The sequence below is a fragment of the Pezoporus wallicus genome, unplaced genomic scaffold (genome assembly GCF_028554395.1).
Source record: "Pezoporus wallicus isolate ANWC-B61680 ecotype Strahan unplaced genomic scaffold, APGP_CSIRO_Pwel_v1 contig_3486, whole genome shotgun sequence".
In the NCBI taxonomy this organism is placed as follows: Eukaryota; Metazoa; Chordata; class Aves; order Psittaciformes; family Psittacidae; genus Pezoporus; species Pezoporus wallicus.
Genome location: NW_026642292.1, coordinates 3,109,032 through 3,124,832, shown reverse-complemented (window position 1 = coordinate 3,124,832; position 15,801 = coordinate 3,109,032). Strand labels below are relative to the sequence as shown.

At 45.0% G+C, this 15,801-nt stretch overlaps 1 long non-coding RNA gene across 2 annotated transcripts; it reads left to right on the top strand.

Moving 5' to 3' along the window:
- Positions 1-784: 784 nt before the first annotated feature.
- Positions 785-14,143, top strand: LOC130609581 (uncharacterized). 2 transcript variants are annotated; one of them, XR_008974816.1, is made up of 3 exons: positions 785-961; positions 9,361-9,483; positions 13,996-14,143. It is a non-coding gene; the product is annotated as an uncharacterized LOC130609581 (long non-coding RNA). The 2 variants fall into 2 exon arrangements; XR_008974817.1 differs by having other exon boundaries at positions 785-1,019.
- The last annotated feature ends 1,658 nt before the right edge of the window (positions 14,144-15,801 follow it).

Genomic DNA, 15,801 nt, shown 5'->3' with positions numbered 1-15,801 from the left:
AACAGAGAGCTTACGTCATCGACATGAGTCAGTGGGTACTATTACCATTCATAGGTCTGGGGATCACAGAGTAGAGTTGTGAAGTTTGCAGACAGCAGAAGGGCAAATTCAGGAAGGGTTTATTGCATAACCACTGGGGCAGAGAAGTGTAGCAGAAAAAAATTCTGCTCCAGTATCCCAAACAGAGAGAACAAGGGCCTTCTTCACTGATAAAAGATAATCAGAACTCATCACTGAGATGTGGCCGAGGGGAAGAATTTCCTTCAAGAAAGGAGAGCGTAGGCAACTGAGACAAAATTGAGTATGTGAATGATGCCAGCTACCCAGAGATTCTTGATGGAAAGTCTCAAGATGGCTGTAGTCAGAAATAAACCCAAGCCTTTGACTTTTATATTTGCAATGCAGAGACAGAATAAGCAGTGGCCCCTCTGTTGCATTCAAGGCAGTTAATAGCAGGCATGCTGCTCTGAGAGGAGCAGTCTATGTTCTTCTGGTGCCTTTCTTCACCTTCAGTCTCCAGGTGCAGGCTGAAGTGCTGAAAGTGTAATTGAAAAAGCTACAGTTTGGACAGTCCAATGCAGTGCTGTCAGGTGAGCGTTGTTTCTGTTCCCTGTTTAACAGTTACAGCAACCTAGCACTGAAAGTGCAAGGAGTATGCTGGGAAATTACTCCAGGGGAGCAGTGAACCTTGGTTTATAGCTTAGGACTGAATGGCAGAATGCCTGCCTGAAGCATAGAAAAATTAGCAGGAGTGTGGAAAGCTCTTTGGAGACGTCGCAGCTGTTGAAGAAAGCAGCTAGCTAGCTGGGTGTCCCATGAGAATTTGTCAAGCTGCTAGCAAAACTTCATGGAAAGCTGGAGAGGCCTTGGCATGGCTCATGAGAGGGAGCAATGTTTGGAAGGTTGGTTAGTTTGGTGTAGAAATGCCCATCATTTGTCCTCAGCAGATCTTGATAAGTATGTAAGCCATGAATGCCTACAGCAGATTGCTTCCTTCTGGAAAAGGCAAGGGGAGGCAGGTACATATTTCTAAATAATGGAGTTGGTTGGCTTAAATTTAGCTAAACTTGAGAATTGTGTTTCTGCTCCAGGAGAGACCCTCCCTGTCCTTAACACTTCCCGCTGTGAATACTACAGTTCTAGGCTCACCACAGCTTCTTTTTCACTGGCTTGGAGAATAATATTGTTCTGGAAATAACTTAACCTCTAAAACTGTACAATGCTAATAAGACTGTTCAGACTATTTTCCCCTCTTTTTTTGCAATGAAGCCTTGACTGAACCTATTTCTGGGCACTGATTTGGACCAGAATCTGTAAATATGACAAACTTCGCTGTTCAGTGCGTTTGCCTGGAGAAACCAGCCAGGCTTGCATAACGTTTTTGTGGTGAAGCGTGAAAGAGGTCAGGACACAAAAGGCCTGAGAGGATATGCTATCGGCTGAAAGATGCATGTGAATAGGGGTCTGATGAGCCACAAGAAAACAGAGATGTAAGAGGGGCTGGGATGATACGTGTAGGATCAGGGGTTTGGCCAGCAGAACAGAGCATGGGAGGAAGTCCTGTGTGATGGACGGGATTAATGACAGATTGATTTAACCACCTGTGGCTGTTACTCATTTTGATACATACAGCTAGCCAAAAGTTTAATCCTTCAGTTAGGAAGGAAGGAAGTAACTGTATTTACTTTATTTATTTATTTATTTGTTTGTTTATTGAGTTACAAGATATGTATAAGATTATGTTTCCAATGGTGTGAGGGGATCAAGCAGCAAGATATTTCCTTGCTCGTGGCTCCAGCCTTCTTTCAGCCAGTACCAAAGAGCTATTTTTCTCCAGGTTTCAGTCAGGGCTGACTACCAGTATTGTCTTAGCTTTGTCTGGAGCCTTCTTCTCTATGCTTTATCTGATTTTCCTCACGTCCCTTGTCCCCAAGACTCCCATGCAAAACAGTACTCAGAGTCATGTCCATGTCTGTCCCTGTCCCCTCCCCCCAGTTCAAATTTCTGGGTGTTTGCCTCTCATTTGGGCAGTGACTGGAGCAGTGTTTTAGAATGGAGATCACTGTTTCTCTGCAATGGAGCTAGACTGTATCTTATAACCAACTTAAGGCCAGCATTAACAGCTAATCACTTCCGTTATATTTCACCCAGCCCATGACAGCACCTGCTTTTTTCTGGAGACTGAGTTTTGAATCTTTCTTTATGCCATTGCACTGGAACCGTATGATGAGGTAACTCAACAGGTCACTTACTGACACTGTGGGACAAAAAAAAAAGGCTGTAGCTCCAGGAACCCTTGTAGTTGCCACTGAGAGAAGCTGATATAGATTAAAACTTTTCTAGCAAAAATGTTGAGTTTGGTCCTGCCATGCATTTCACCTTGTATCTGTGTCAGATATGTGGTTTAGTAGAGCAGAAGAGGCAAGTTTAGAATCACAGAATCATAGAATAGTTAGGGTTGGAAAGGACCTTAAGATCATCTAGTTCCAACCCCCCTGCCATGGGCAGGGACACCTCACACTAAACCATCTCACCCAAGACTCTATCCAACCTGGCTTTGAACACTGCCACGGATGGAGCATTCACAGCTTCCCTGGGCAACCCATTCCAGTGCCTCACCACCATTACAGTAAAGAACTTCTTCCTTATATCTAACCTGAACTTCCCCTGTTTAACTGTAAAGCCATTACCCCTTGTCCTATTGCTACAGTCCTTGATGAAGAGTCCCTCTCTGGCATCCTTGTAGGCCCCCTTCAGATACTGGAAGGCTGCTATGAGGTCTCTACTCAGCCTTCTCTTCTCCAGGCTGAACAGCCCCAACTTTCTCAGCTTGTCTTCATACAGGAGGTGCTCCAGTCCCATGATCATCCTCGTGTCCCTTCTCTGGACTTGTTCCAACAGTTCCATGTGTTTTTTATGTTGAGGACACCAGAACTGCACACAATACTCCCAAGTGAGGTCTCACGAGAGCAGAGTAGAGGGGCAGGATCACCTCCTTCGACCTGCTGGTCACACTCCTTTTGATAAAGCCCAGGATACGGTTGGCTTTCTGGGCTGCAAGCGCACACTGCCGGCTCATGTTCATTTTCTCATTGACCAACACCCCCAAGTCCTTCTGCACAGGGCTGCTCTGAATCTCTTCTTTGCCCAACCTGTAGCTGTGCCTGGGATTGCTCTGACCCAGGTGTAGGACCTTGCACCTGGCATGGTTAAACTTCATGAGGTTGACATCAGCCCACCTCACAAGTGTGTCAAGGTCCCTCTGGATGTCATTCCTTCCCTCCAGCCTATCATCCGAACCACAAAGCTTGGTGTCATCGGCAAACTTGCTGAGGGTGCACTCAATCCCTCTGTCCATGTCAGCGACAAAGATGTTGAACAAGACCGATCCCAACACTGATCCCTGAGGGACACCACTTGTTACTGGTCTCCAGATGGAAGTTTAGGAATAAGTAGCTGAGATGGTATCAATTATTTTATCTTTCTTGGCTTATGTAGTCTTTTTTTCATTGAAGTATGGCCTGGCCAAGTCTGTGGTCAAGATACAGGAGTATTGGCAGAATGGAGGTACATTCAGTGCATATTTACTTGGGCAGCAGTGATTTGCAGCAAGGTAATCGCAGTAGCTTCTGATCTCATTTTTGGTTCCTGTGATATGTTATTAACCACCTGTATGGATTCAGCTTTCATGTTCATTCTCCGTGGACATTCATTGTCACTCCATGCCTATTGCTGCTTAGCTTGGCAACTGATGAAACAGGGTAGTAAGAACTTCCTTTAAGTTCAGTTCCTTTCTGGCAATGCTTTATGCATTTATACACACCTCAGTCCCCTAGGACTCCCTAGTGCATTCATTACTAGCCCCTCTGTCTCAAACACATCAGGGATTTGACCTTGTGTAGTTGACCTGATGAGGCTCCTATTTAGTGACTCTCATTTGTCTCCCTGTCTCTTAACAGTGAAGAAAGTCCTGTGGCTGTAACCTATGACCGATGTCTCTGTCATTTCTGCCAGCCATGTTGAGCGATATTGAGCCAATGAGCTCATTTTGTTTGTGACTTGCTTTCTTAGCTCATAAAATGAGAGTAGGGAGACCATTACCCTCCCCTCCCCAACAGGAGGAAGTGAAAGGCTGCATCTGTGCGGTATAAACAAAGCCCTCATTTACATGTAAATGCATGTGAAATCGCTGTAGCAGCACTGTTATACCAGTGAAGCCCTCCTTGTGTGCAGGCAGCTTATGTCAGCAGAATAGGGCTCTTTTTTTTGAGCAGAACTTTTCTAAGCACTATCAGCTGTATCAGCGAAAACATTGAATACCAATATAACTGCATCCTCATTAGGACACAGAGCCCCATGGTATTTTAATTCCTAACTTCTTTTTTTGTTGCTTAAATACTTTTGAGGATCTGGGGCTACAACTTTTGACACTATGGAAGTGACCCCAAACCCTCCTCCCATCAGTACCCTGGCAAACAGGTTCAGAGCAGATGTGGTCTCGCTTTATCAACGGCTGCAGAGCGCTTTGAGAAGCTCTGGGAAAGAGCACCGAGTCTGGCAGAGCACAACCAGGCTGCTGTGGCTAGCTTCAAGGAGGACCAGAGCTGTTGCTGCTTCTGACAACATTGTTGGTACTGCAGTAGACTGGGCAAGTCCTTTTAAAATGTGTCTTCCCTTTAAAATGTCTTTGTGGATAGTTTTGGTTTCATCCCTTACTGATGCTACTAACAAAGGTGGCACATGAGAAGACAGCAAACCATACAGAAGAAGAGAAATGGTGAGGATAATACTCTAGTACCTGAGCAGTGACCAAACCTTAGTTTGGAGAAGGAAGGAAGGAGCAGTTTGTTTCCTTTCAGGTACCAAGCACAGTTTTGCAGGTTCTCATTCTCCTGCCTCCCTCCTCTTTATAAGAACTGTATGAAGGAAGATGATGAAACACATGGCTAAAGGAGTTTGGTTTGTTTTCTCAGCCTTCTACCTGTAGAGTGAGTCAGTTCAACTCACTGAAAATTACCTTATAGAAAATTAACTAGTTTTCCCTCAGTTCAGTGAACTGAACTGACCTGACCTGGTGGCTAGGGGAAGGTGGCCATAGATCAGATGTAAGGGGAAACTACCCCTTCTGTGCAGTATAATAACCTGCATTATAAATTTTGTATTAGGGGTGATGGGAGCACAGAAAGAACTAGCTACCTGAAGCTCAGTCTAGAGAAAAAGGTCAGTACAGGAAAGCAGAAGGCTGCTGCCACTCCTCTTCGCAAAGTTATTATTTGAACAGAAGAGAGAGAGGCTTTGACATGTAGTGCAATGGGGTGAGAGAGAAACAGAATCTTCAACTACCCATAACTAGGTAGTTTAAAACTTTCCCTTTGAAATCAAAGTCAGTAAAAGCCATTATTAACTTGAGGAAAAGAAAGATGTTAGAGGCAGTGCCCTGCCATAGCGGAAATCTGCCCCAGGACCAGGAATGGGTACTTGGGCTTACATCAGACAGACAGTGTGATGCAGTTGGCAGGACACATACCAGGAGTTTGAGTTGTCTTTCCCGCTCACACAGCTCACATTGTGTGTGTGGTGATCAACATCAGCCAAACAGGGCGGCATGGCGGCGCAGCTGGCCTGACACCCAGGTGCACTGGAGAGATGTCTGTGCCCTACGAGTGTAAGAGGCAACTATGGGAAATGGCACTATTCACAGCAAAATCACATTTCCAGGGAAGATGCTGGAGCCCTGGGTAGCTGCTGTATCGGGCATGGCCATAAGAGGGAAGTGTGTGCTCAGGCATCAGGTATCTTTCTCAGACGGGAGCAACCCCAGCTGGGTTGGTGGTGGGCTCTACCAGCAGCATGGACTCTGCCTGGGTCCCACCTCCTGTGCAGGGCTAAAAGCAGGGCCTGTTCCTCCAGAGGCACCTGAGCTCAGCCACAGCCAAGCAGGCAGGTAGGTAGTGATGATGGGGATGGGAAGAGAGGGGAGCAGGGGCGGGAAGGTGCCTGTCACTTCCCTGAGATGGAGGAGGATGAGATGTGCAAGCGTGACTAGTCCTGCAATAACTGAGGCTGCCTTGTCCAGAGATGCAGGGCAGCAAGGTGAGCTTGAAACATTTACGAAGAGGAGAGTGGGTCCAAAAGGATATGGACAGGCATCCCTGCCAGCTCTCTAAAGGAGACCTTTCACCTGAAGCCCTTCTCAGCACATTCCATAGGCCACTTGCAGCAGTAATAAGTAGTACTCGATTGTTAGCAACCCGGTCAGACTCAGGTGACTGTAACCCTCATGTAGATCAGGGCCATCCCTGACTGACTGCCTTTGCTACATTTTTGTTAAAACTCACCACAGCAAGAGGCAGAAAAGTCATTTGCACCATGCAATGTGGGAACTTGAGGCTCCACCGGATCTATGCCTGCTAGCTCCCATGGGCCCTGTTAGTTGGAGATGTCATATATGTGTGGCTGAGGAGCTTCTACTTGCCACCTGGCCTGACTGCAGGCAGGTCTGTGCCCACCCTGGTAACACTACCCAAACGCTAATCACACCAGCGCCTTTTGGAATTGCTGAGGGAACCTGATGTGACATTGGTAGCTTGGGAGATTGTGTCTAGTGGCCTAAGTGGGAGCTGAGTTTCATCTTTTGATACAAGGTGATATCTGCTGTTGTGTAGCAGAGGAGTTAGGGACTCAGCTCAGGGCCCCTATCTGTTGTGCTTCTGCTATGCTATAAAATCAGTCACTGCAGTTCTGGATTTCTGTTTCCCTTCTATCAGCAGGGAGCTGAGCCCTCTGGCAAGAACCCACAGGGTGCTTTGAGGAGAAATGGAATTGAGATTGATTTCCTCTAGTTACCTACGAAGAAATGTGAGCAGCAGGGTCCAGTCAGAAGCACCCAATGACCTGACCACCAGCTTCCTGTGAGATGGCACTGTGGAGAGGCACAGTCACTTGTTACAGATCTGCCTCTCAGGGGTATTTTTTTCTTAGTGGCATAAACAGAGGAAAATGAATGAGGCAGAGCTGAATTTATTCCTTGTTCATGCCACAGCATGGAAACAAAATGCATCCAGGAATAAACTGTACAAGAGCTGTAGGCAGGTCTTGTGGCAAGGCTGGGGGAGACAGGGTGGGTGCGTCTTTTGGTGGCTGGCTGAGTATGCATTATCATGTGCTTCTAAAACATCTTATGCCTGCAGCAGAGGGACCTATAGTTGTGGGAGCAGGGACTGTAACCCTGGCTGGTTATCTAGAGGTATGTTTGATATGAATGGGAGAGAGCTGAGGGAATGTGCATTGCTCAACACATACATGTTGTGTATCACATATGGACAAGGGTGTTGCACAGCAGGGAATGTAAGAGTGTGTGTGCGTGGCTGTGGGCAGGGGCTTGCTCTTTATGTGGATACACAGGCAGTGCCCAGCCTGTGCTGTGTGTAGGGCAGATGTGCTGAGAATGGCTGCATGTAACAGGAGGTTACTTTGCAGTAAATGAGGCAAAGAATTACCATGGCGACCGCACTCTCTCTCCCTGACAGATGCCAGGCTCCCAGGCAATAATGTTTCTGTCTTAATCTAAAAGCCCCAAACTCACTCTCCCTCTTTTGGGAATGGGTAAGGACCACGCTGACCTCTCTCTAGAATGGGAAAGTGGTAGATGCTGGGATGTGGGGTGGGTTTTGCATACACCATCTTTCAGCAGAAGGGGGCCACTGTCTTGGTACCTCATATGCTCGTGGCTGCAAAGACAGAATGGATGTGGTTTGAATTACTATGATACATTTGGTTCTTGCTCCTGTGTCCACACAGTGTCTTCAGGAACAGTGAAGGCTGAGCCAGTTGCCAGTTCTTAGGCATGTGCAGAGAGCTGTCTGTTGGAAGAGCTCACACCCGCACTGCAAGAGAGGTGTTTTAGGAAGCATCACAGAGAACAACTTCAACCCTAGCATCACCAGAAGCTTGGAGCTCAACAGCAATAGGTACTGCAAGATTCCAAGGATAGACAGAAGGAAAATGTGCAAATTGTAACATAAAGCTTCCTTGCACCTAGTGTATTCACACTTGTTGTTAATGCCCACATGGAGTATGTTTTCTGTTCTTGCTCAGCTGGATCAGAGCATGTCCTGTGCTGTAGCACTTGGCAAAAAAAGTACAGCTGCATCTTTCAGGTACCACAGGAGCTAAGGTGTGTTCTCAGAGACCTTACTCCTTTCATCTTCAGAGACCTTACTCCTTTCATCTTCAGAGGACTTATTTCTTTCAACAGCTCCCTAGGTTTAGTGCTTAGGGGCCCCTGAGGCCATACAAATCATAGCTCTCCTGTGTTCTCAGTTAGAAGTTTAGGGAGATGATTGCTTTGTAGTCCATGGGGAAAACTTGAAGGAGAAAAGGCTTCGTGGCCTTACATATTTGGAAATGCTTGGCTTCGGGAGGAACACTGATGAATGCTGTACAAACACATATGCAAAAGCTGGAAAGAACAAACCAAGTAGATGGTCACGCTGGTCCCATAGGTTGAAGTGCCACAGGAGACCAGAGAGGTGCTGCAGGCCAGCAGGTGGGTCATCATGTCGCTTCTGCTTTACTGTAACTGCAGACATGCAGAACACAGCTCAAGGTAAAGGTCCGGTGCTTTTCCTCACCAAACTGGCCATTGCAGCATCTTCCCTTGAGTACTCATCTTTTCCCTTTAATGTTTTTTGTTTAAAGCACAGAAAAGCATGCTAGACACTGACAAGCAGGTATTGTCATCTTGCAGAGGGCTGGCAAAAGAACAAATAGGTGCACTTCAGTAGAGGTGAAGCAATCTCCATACAGCAGAGATTTGCTAATTTGCACAGTCATGGTAGTTAATTTTTTTCATAGTGAAGCCCAATAATAGATCAGTCTGTGTGCTATGAACTTCTCGTCACAAAAATACATCATGGGAGACTTCTACTATCTATTCTTGGCTGAGCACTGACCTTGCCTATTAGGTCTCAGTTAAGCAAGTAAGTGACTAATGTTTCTCTCTTTCCCACTTTTCTGTATAGAAAATATTATTCAGTGAATGAAACCCTGGGTACCTGCATACTTAACTCCCCTTATGGTACCCATGGTTTTTCAGGAGGCTCCATGTCACCTATAAATCCAGCATTTCTTGTGTAAATTCCAGGGAAAGGAAGTATTAAATATCTCTGGAGCCAGGGATTGCAGCCTTCAGCACTGAGCAGCCTCTGCCATTCCAGAACAGTGTGCGATGATGCTTGCAGTTATGGGCAGGAGTGGGTAGGCCACAGGCATCAGAAAGAGTGTTTTATATCTTCACTTCTTTATGCTTGCTCACCAGGGATCCTTCTTTAATTTATCTCTTATCATTTTGTCCTACAGGAAGGGAAGAAGTGCTAGTGGATTAGACAAGGATAGTAATAAGATTATACAGACTTGCCTTGTTGCCTAACACCCCTGCACAAGCCAGGAGATGTCTGCAAACTGGTCACATCTTCAGCCCAGGTAAGTGCTGAAGCGTCAAAACAGCGTGCCAGACTTGGATCTCTCTTGGAGTACAATCACAGCATTGGGCCAGGAAGGGCTTGGAGGAGATCATATCCCTATGCTCATGTTTGACATCCAGCAGCAGCTCTCAATGGCAGGAGCAGCCACAGAAACAGTTGTTGGAGAGGGGAGCTCCTGCTGTTGTCAAGTAAGGGTAGGGTGTTAGGAGACAATGTAGTGTTCTTTGCCAGCTAATTACACATGTTGCCCCCAGTCGGGATTCAGGCAGGGAACAGGCAACGTGGCAGCATCTGAGCTACAAAGACAAGAGGTGGTGGCAGGGAAAAGAGATTTTTGTTACACTTGTTCTAGGATTGCTTGGAGGCAAGAGAAAGTGAGGGTGAAAAAGGGACTGTGAACAAGGACATGCTACTGCCTACAAACTGCCAGTCCTACAGGGAGCAAAAGAGATGTCATTTTGTCATCAGCATTATGATGATAGAACAATGTCAGTGTGAAGAATAGAAGAAAGGTCTCCTACATGGTGGAACAAACCCTTTGCTTTGAAAGGATCTATGGCATGTTTTCAGCTCTCTGGGCTGAAAAGGAGCTTATTTGCACATAGCATTTGGCCAGGTTTAGAATGGCTTCAAATTATTTGTAGTAGTGCAGCTAAAAATCTTCCTAACCCCCTCTCATAGACATCTGACAATCAGCAATTTGCAAAGTTAGGTTTCGTCACAGCAATGAAAATAAGCTGACAAACAGTCATTACAAGATTGGTGGTGTTCTTTCCAGGGCTGGCTATATTTCACAAAAGGTCAGACTAACATCTGACTTTAATCTTAGAGGAATGCTGTCTGAAAAGCCAAGGGGGAAGATGCCTGTCTGTATGAAAGTGTGCTGACTAGAGTGGCAGAAAGCTCTACATCAGACACTCAGACAAGGCAAGATGATGCCAGATTAATTCTCTCTGCTCTAGAAAAGATGGGACCTGCTATGCAACAAATGGGAGTGAGAATGGTGTTACATCTTGGTGCTTTTCCCATATTCAGTGTATATTTGCTGCCTTTCCTCTGCCTGGCTTTCCTGTCAGCAAGGACACTTTTCTTTGTCCTTGGAAGAAACTATTCCCAAATGTTTGTTGTTGTTTTTTGGTTGTTTTTTTTTTTACCACTGCCTACTAAGAATTTCTCAATGCTCCACTCAGATTTCCTGTGTTCCGCCCTATCCCATGACTCCTAGCTCCACAATCTGAAGATCTGCTTAAGGAGCCATCCTCTTACGAACCTGTGAGTCTTCCCAAAATTTGAATTCTGTCTGAAAACAAAGCTAATGCCAGAGCTTCAACAACAACTGACACCTCTGCCTGGACTGATTGGTTTTAAGCAAGAACAGGGCTTTGAAAGATGAGTCTCCTTTCCAAGTTACGTGCTCTCCTTTGGCTCCTCCATCATTTCAAAATCGATAGCTGTCTCTGATTGTCCCCCTCCCCTCCAGATCCTCCTCTTTGCTACCTCATTTTGGTTTTAATTTGCTGCAGTCATTTTTCCCCTGTCCTAATTAAGAAACCTATCCATTAAGGGAAAAGAAAACAAAACCAAACCCTTCTTATCTAAGCCCTTAGTGCAGAACAGAGAAGAAATGACTGGTGATATGATCACCTCTAGAAAGCCAAGGCCTTTATTGACTTATCTGGCCTGCCTCAGTAAATACAGAATGAGTTTTAAATTCACCTAGAAGGAAGCTAAAAGCAAAGGTAAAGTACTGACTTCTCAACATCAGAGAAGAAAGAAGCAGTATGTCTTCTAGGCTGACTTTTTTTTATTCTCTATACAATGTTTCAACAAGAATATTTGGAGAATGTTTTGTTGTACATCATAGAATCATGAAATCATTTAGGTTGGAAAAGACCTATGAGATCACTGAGTCCAACCATAAACCTAACACAGCCAAGTCCACCACGAAACTGTAAGTGCCAAATCCACACCTAAGTATGAGTGCCACCTTACCTTCTACTTCAGTTTCGCCACACTTTGGTATAAATTGCCCTTGCTTCTGGCCTTATGGAGGCAATGGCCCTGACCTACCTTTTGGAAGAGCTTTGAGATCATGAAACAGGTGAGAAAAGCTGGATGGCAAGGGACCTCCTTCAGCCCAGCCAGCAGCACTGCATACTTCAAATAAGGAAATTAACATTGAGTGATGGTAAAGGAGGGCACAACCTCAGTGCTAAGATGTGTGAATACAGACACAAAAAGGGAAAGGCTACACAGGAAAGCTCAGGGGAGAGTTCACTACACATGGGGAAATGTCAGGGACAGAATAGTCCCTGCTGATTTGTGAAAATTGAGATGGAAAGTATCTCCAAAAGTTAAAACAGTTAAAACCTTCATTGCCTGGAAGAATAAGCTTCTCCTCTGTTCTGCAGAGAGGAAAAGCTACTGCAGAGTTTTCCAGACTTCATTCCCTCTCTCCTTGTCCCCCAGTGTAGTGGAAGTGGTAGATACCTTCTCTGATGCCTATCTAAATACAAGCCCTACCTGCAAATAAAAGTCGCATCTGGCTCCCTGCTGTACTCCAGACACTAATTTACTATCTTGGAGAGATAAGCATTTAGCTGATTAACCTGTTCAAAATCTCTGTGCATAGTCACTCCTCCTAAAAGGGGTAAGACACTTAAAATGCAGGAACTGGATGGGGATGATGCTCACTGGGTTAGAATTATTCTGATACCCTAGATTGTTCCTCTCTTGACTGGGACGCCAAGAGCAAAACCCCTTAGAGCAGGATGTGCTTCAAAAGTCCAGACAAGTCTGCATGAAGAACATAAAAGTAGGGTTTTGAGCCTTCCTAAGGGAATAAGGCTTATGTTCTCATGCTTTGTGCATGTGTTAACCTGTCCTCACATTCCAATCCAGTAACTTTGAAACCTGTTGGTCTATTTCAGTTAAATTTGGGAAATGGCATAAATTTCACAGCTACTTAAGTTCTTGCAGGTTCAGAATGTAGCCAGTTAGAGGACCCTGTAAATAACCTGATTTTGGAAAAGGGTACAGTGTGCATGTAGTAAACACCAGAGAGATCATGTGGGTAAAATCACAAATGCTCAGCTGGAAGAAAAGCTTCAATGAGAGCTCACAACGTTTCAGGAACATAAGTCCATAGGGAACCATGGAACATTCATTCTGCACCTCACAAAACTACTGCTTTTGTTTTATTGTGATGTAGAGGGGAGGAAAAATTATTTTATTTAGGAAACACTGTAAAAAACTCCACAGCCTAGTATCCAGTGGATTTAAGTGGATCTGATGGATCTAGTGTGTTTAGGAACTGTTATCCAGTAGTCCATTTGTTGTTGGCATCCTGTTTGTAAAAGAACTAGCAGAGAGAGTAGTGTGCCACCTGAAATAGGAAGAGGTGCTGAAGAGGGCTAGCAAGGAAAGTCAGGGGCTCAGGGCACGTGATCTACAGGGAAATGTTGTGGGTCCCGGGGTCCTTCCATGTGGCATAGAGGAGACTAAAGGGGAGTGGGTCTAACTGTAGACTTCAATTATTTGAAGGAGAGTTACAAAGACAGTGGAACCAAACCCTTGGTAGTAGCAGATGGTAAGAAAAAGGCAGCAGGAATGGTTAGAAGTTGTATTTTAGGAAACTTGGGCTGGACACAAGAAAAAAACATCTTTTTAAGGCAAATAGGGCAGCACTGGCACAGGTTATCAAAAGAAATGGTAGAGTGTCAGTCATGAAAAAATCATGTTTCATGATTGAGACTCTACATCTACTCTTACACCTAAGCCTCATGTGGGTAGCCCATTGGCAACATCACTGCTCCGAGGGGGGAGGATGAACTGGACACCTCCAGAGATCCCTTCAGACACCTTTTGTGGTCCTTCAACTACAGATATCAGATGATGCAAGGAAACAGCTTGTATGAACTAAGCTGTAACTTGCTCAGTGGCAACTTTTATCTCAACTTTATCAGAGCGTATGTGAATACAGGGTTCAATTCTTTGTATAGAAAAAAGGTTTTATTAAGGTATTTGAGATTATAATTTGCTAAGTATAAATAGCAAAACTTACTTTGTACTGTACTAAGTTTGCATCAGCCACATCTTGTGCCTCTTTTATTGGATCTATAGTGTTGTGCTACAGGTTGTTTTCAAACAGCTTTGGTGATTAGGATTTACAGAGGCATCAGTAGACTGTGGATGGCTGTCACTGGTTTTCTCTCAAAGTCTCTTCTTGTGTAGAGATTATCCAAAAAACCCAGGCCTTTTATATATGGGTCTTCTGAGGCCTCCAGCAACTTATTTTTCTGGATCATTAATGTCTGCAGTCCGTGTACTTCCTTTTACTTTTTGAGGTAATGATGTGTTCAGACCCAGGCAAGTTTTATGATTTCATAAGAACTAAAGTATGCTTAGAGCACACTGGATTATAGCTCAATTAATTTTGCATCCCAATTAAGTGGAAGACAGTCTTGTCACCAACAAGTCTCTTTTCCTTGTTAAATCTACCCTGCTTCAGGTGTGATGCAGAGAATGAGAATGACTTACATGGAACAGATGAAGACAGATCCAGGCTCTTCTCTGCACTCCTTAAGATGTGAACTGGATTCAACCTGGACCTGTAGCCATGGCAGTGAAATGTTGTGCTGTTGAGTATTCCCTATCTACTAGCTTCTCCCTACCTACTAGCTCAGCAGAGCATGTAGCAGGAGCTTAGGTGTACCTTACTACTATCTGTAGAAACATCTGATGCAAGTAAAAAGATGTCAACAGGTTCTTAAAAAAGGAAAAATACCAGTGATCAGAATCATTCTAGCAGTAGGCACAGGTCTAGGGACTGCTCTGCCCATAAGTTACTGCTTGGCTGGCATGCAAAGGGCATGCAGTACATCTGGCTTGGGCACTAGCCCACAGGCTGGTTTGTAACAATGAACTTCTCTAGCACAGTACTCTCAAGGGGACTGAAAATTTTAAGTTTGTACGGGCAGTTTCTTCTTCCAATTCCAGCATTCATCCCACTGTGCTTTGATTTAATTGGAGAATTCATTTTCCCTTTATCCTTGATTATAAAGAAACAGTAGTTGTTTAAACTCTGTTGGGACAGTTAGCTTTAGCTATAGATCACATAATGAAGAGTACATGTGGTAAACAACATGCTTCATTTCGAGGTGGCCTGGAATTAAATATATAATTATCTTCCTGTAATCAACTCATTACATTAATTTTCTTGCAAAATCGGTCTAGATGACTTCTTTCCTTTCTTGTCCTTTAGAGAAATTAAAAGCCACAGAGATTGTCTTATGAAGACAAGCATTTCTGGTACCTAGAGACAAAAGTCTGATGAGTGCTATGAAAAACCCTGTGGTGTCATCACAAACCTAACCAAATGAGGTGCAGTGTCACAGCCTGAGAGCTGTTTAAGGTAGGTTTATGGTTCCCAATCCTTCTGTCATAGAAGGAAAATAAGCAGAGTGTATTACTGGATGCAGTTATATTCCCTGCCTTCTTCCCAGGGCTGTTGCTGCCTCTTCAAAATTGGGTTCTGGAAGCCCAGTATGGAGAGCCCAGAGAAGTTCTGTGGTTTGCTCATTTGTTCTCTGCTCTTCTGTGGTCACAAAACCAATGCTTCTGCTCGGCTGGCAGCTCAGGAAATCCTCCCTTCTGCAGGGCTGTTTCTCTTTGTACACAGATGATGACGTTTTTATTTCTGGATCATTTCCCATTTGCCCATTTCTGGGTAAAGGACTTTTCATTTTCTAGGTGTCTGATACAGAATTAGATCAGGACTGTCTCTCACTGTCCTGGGTTCAGCAGTAGCAGTCATGTGTTTTTTTTTTTTTTTTCCTTTGTGCTAGCTGGTGCAGTGCTGTGTTTTGACTTCCAGCCTGAGAACAGTGTTGGTGAAGTCGATGTTTTCAGTTGTTGCTAAGTGATGTTTACCCTGACCAAGGACTTTGTGAGGCTCATGCTCTGCCAGGGAGGAGGGGGGGCCGGGAGGAAGCAGAGATGGGGCGCCTGACTCGGGCTAGCCAGGGAGGTATTCCATACCACAGCACGTCATGGCCGGGGTGGGGGGTGACTGGGAGTTACCCGGAAGGACACGGGGCTTCCGGGTGGAACTAGTCTTCTTGGCCGGTGGTATCGTTATTCTCTTCCCTTGTTATTTTCCCTTATCATTGTTGTCGTTGGCGGTAGCGGTGGTGATTTGTTGCTGGACTGTTCTTGTCTCAACCCGTAGGAGTTGCAGTCTTTCGATCCTCCTCCCCGTTCCTCCGGGAGTGGGGGAGAACCCCGGTGGGGGGGGACACGGACCTCGATTGTTGTC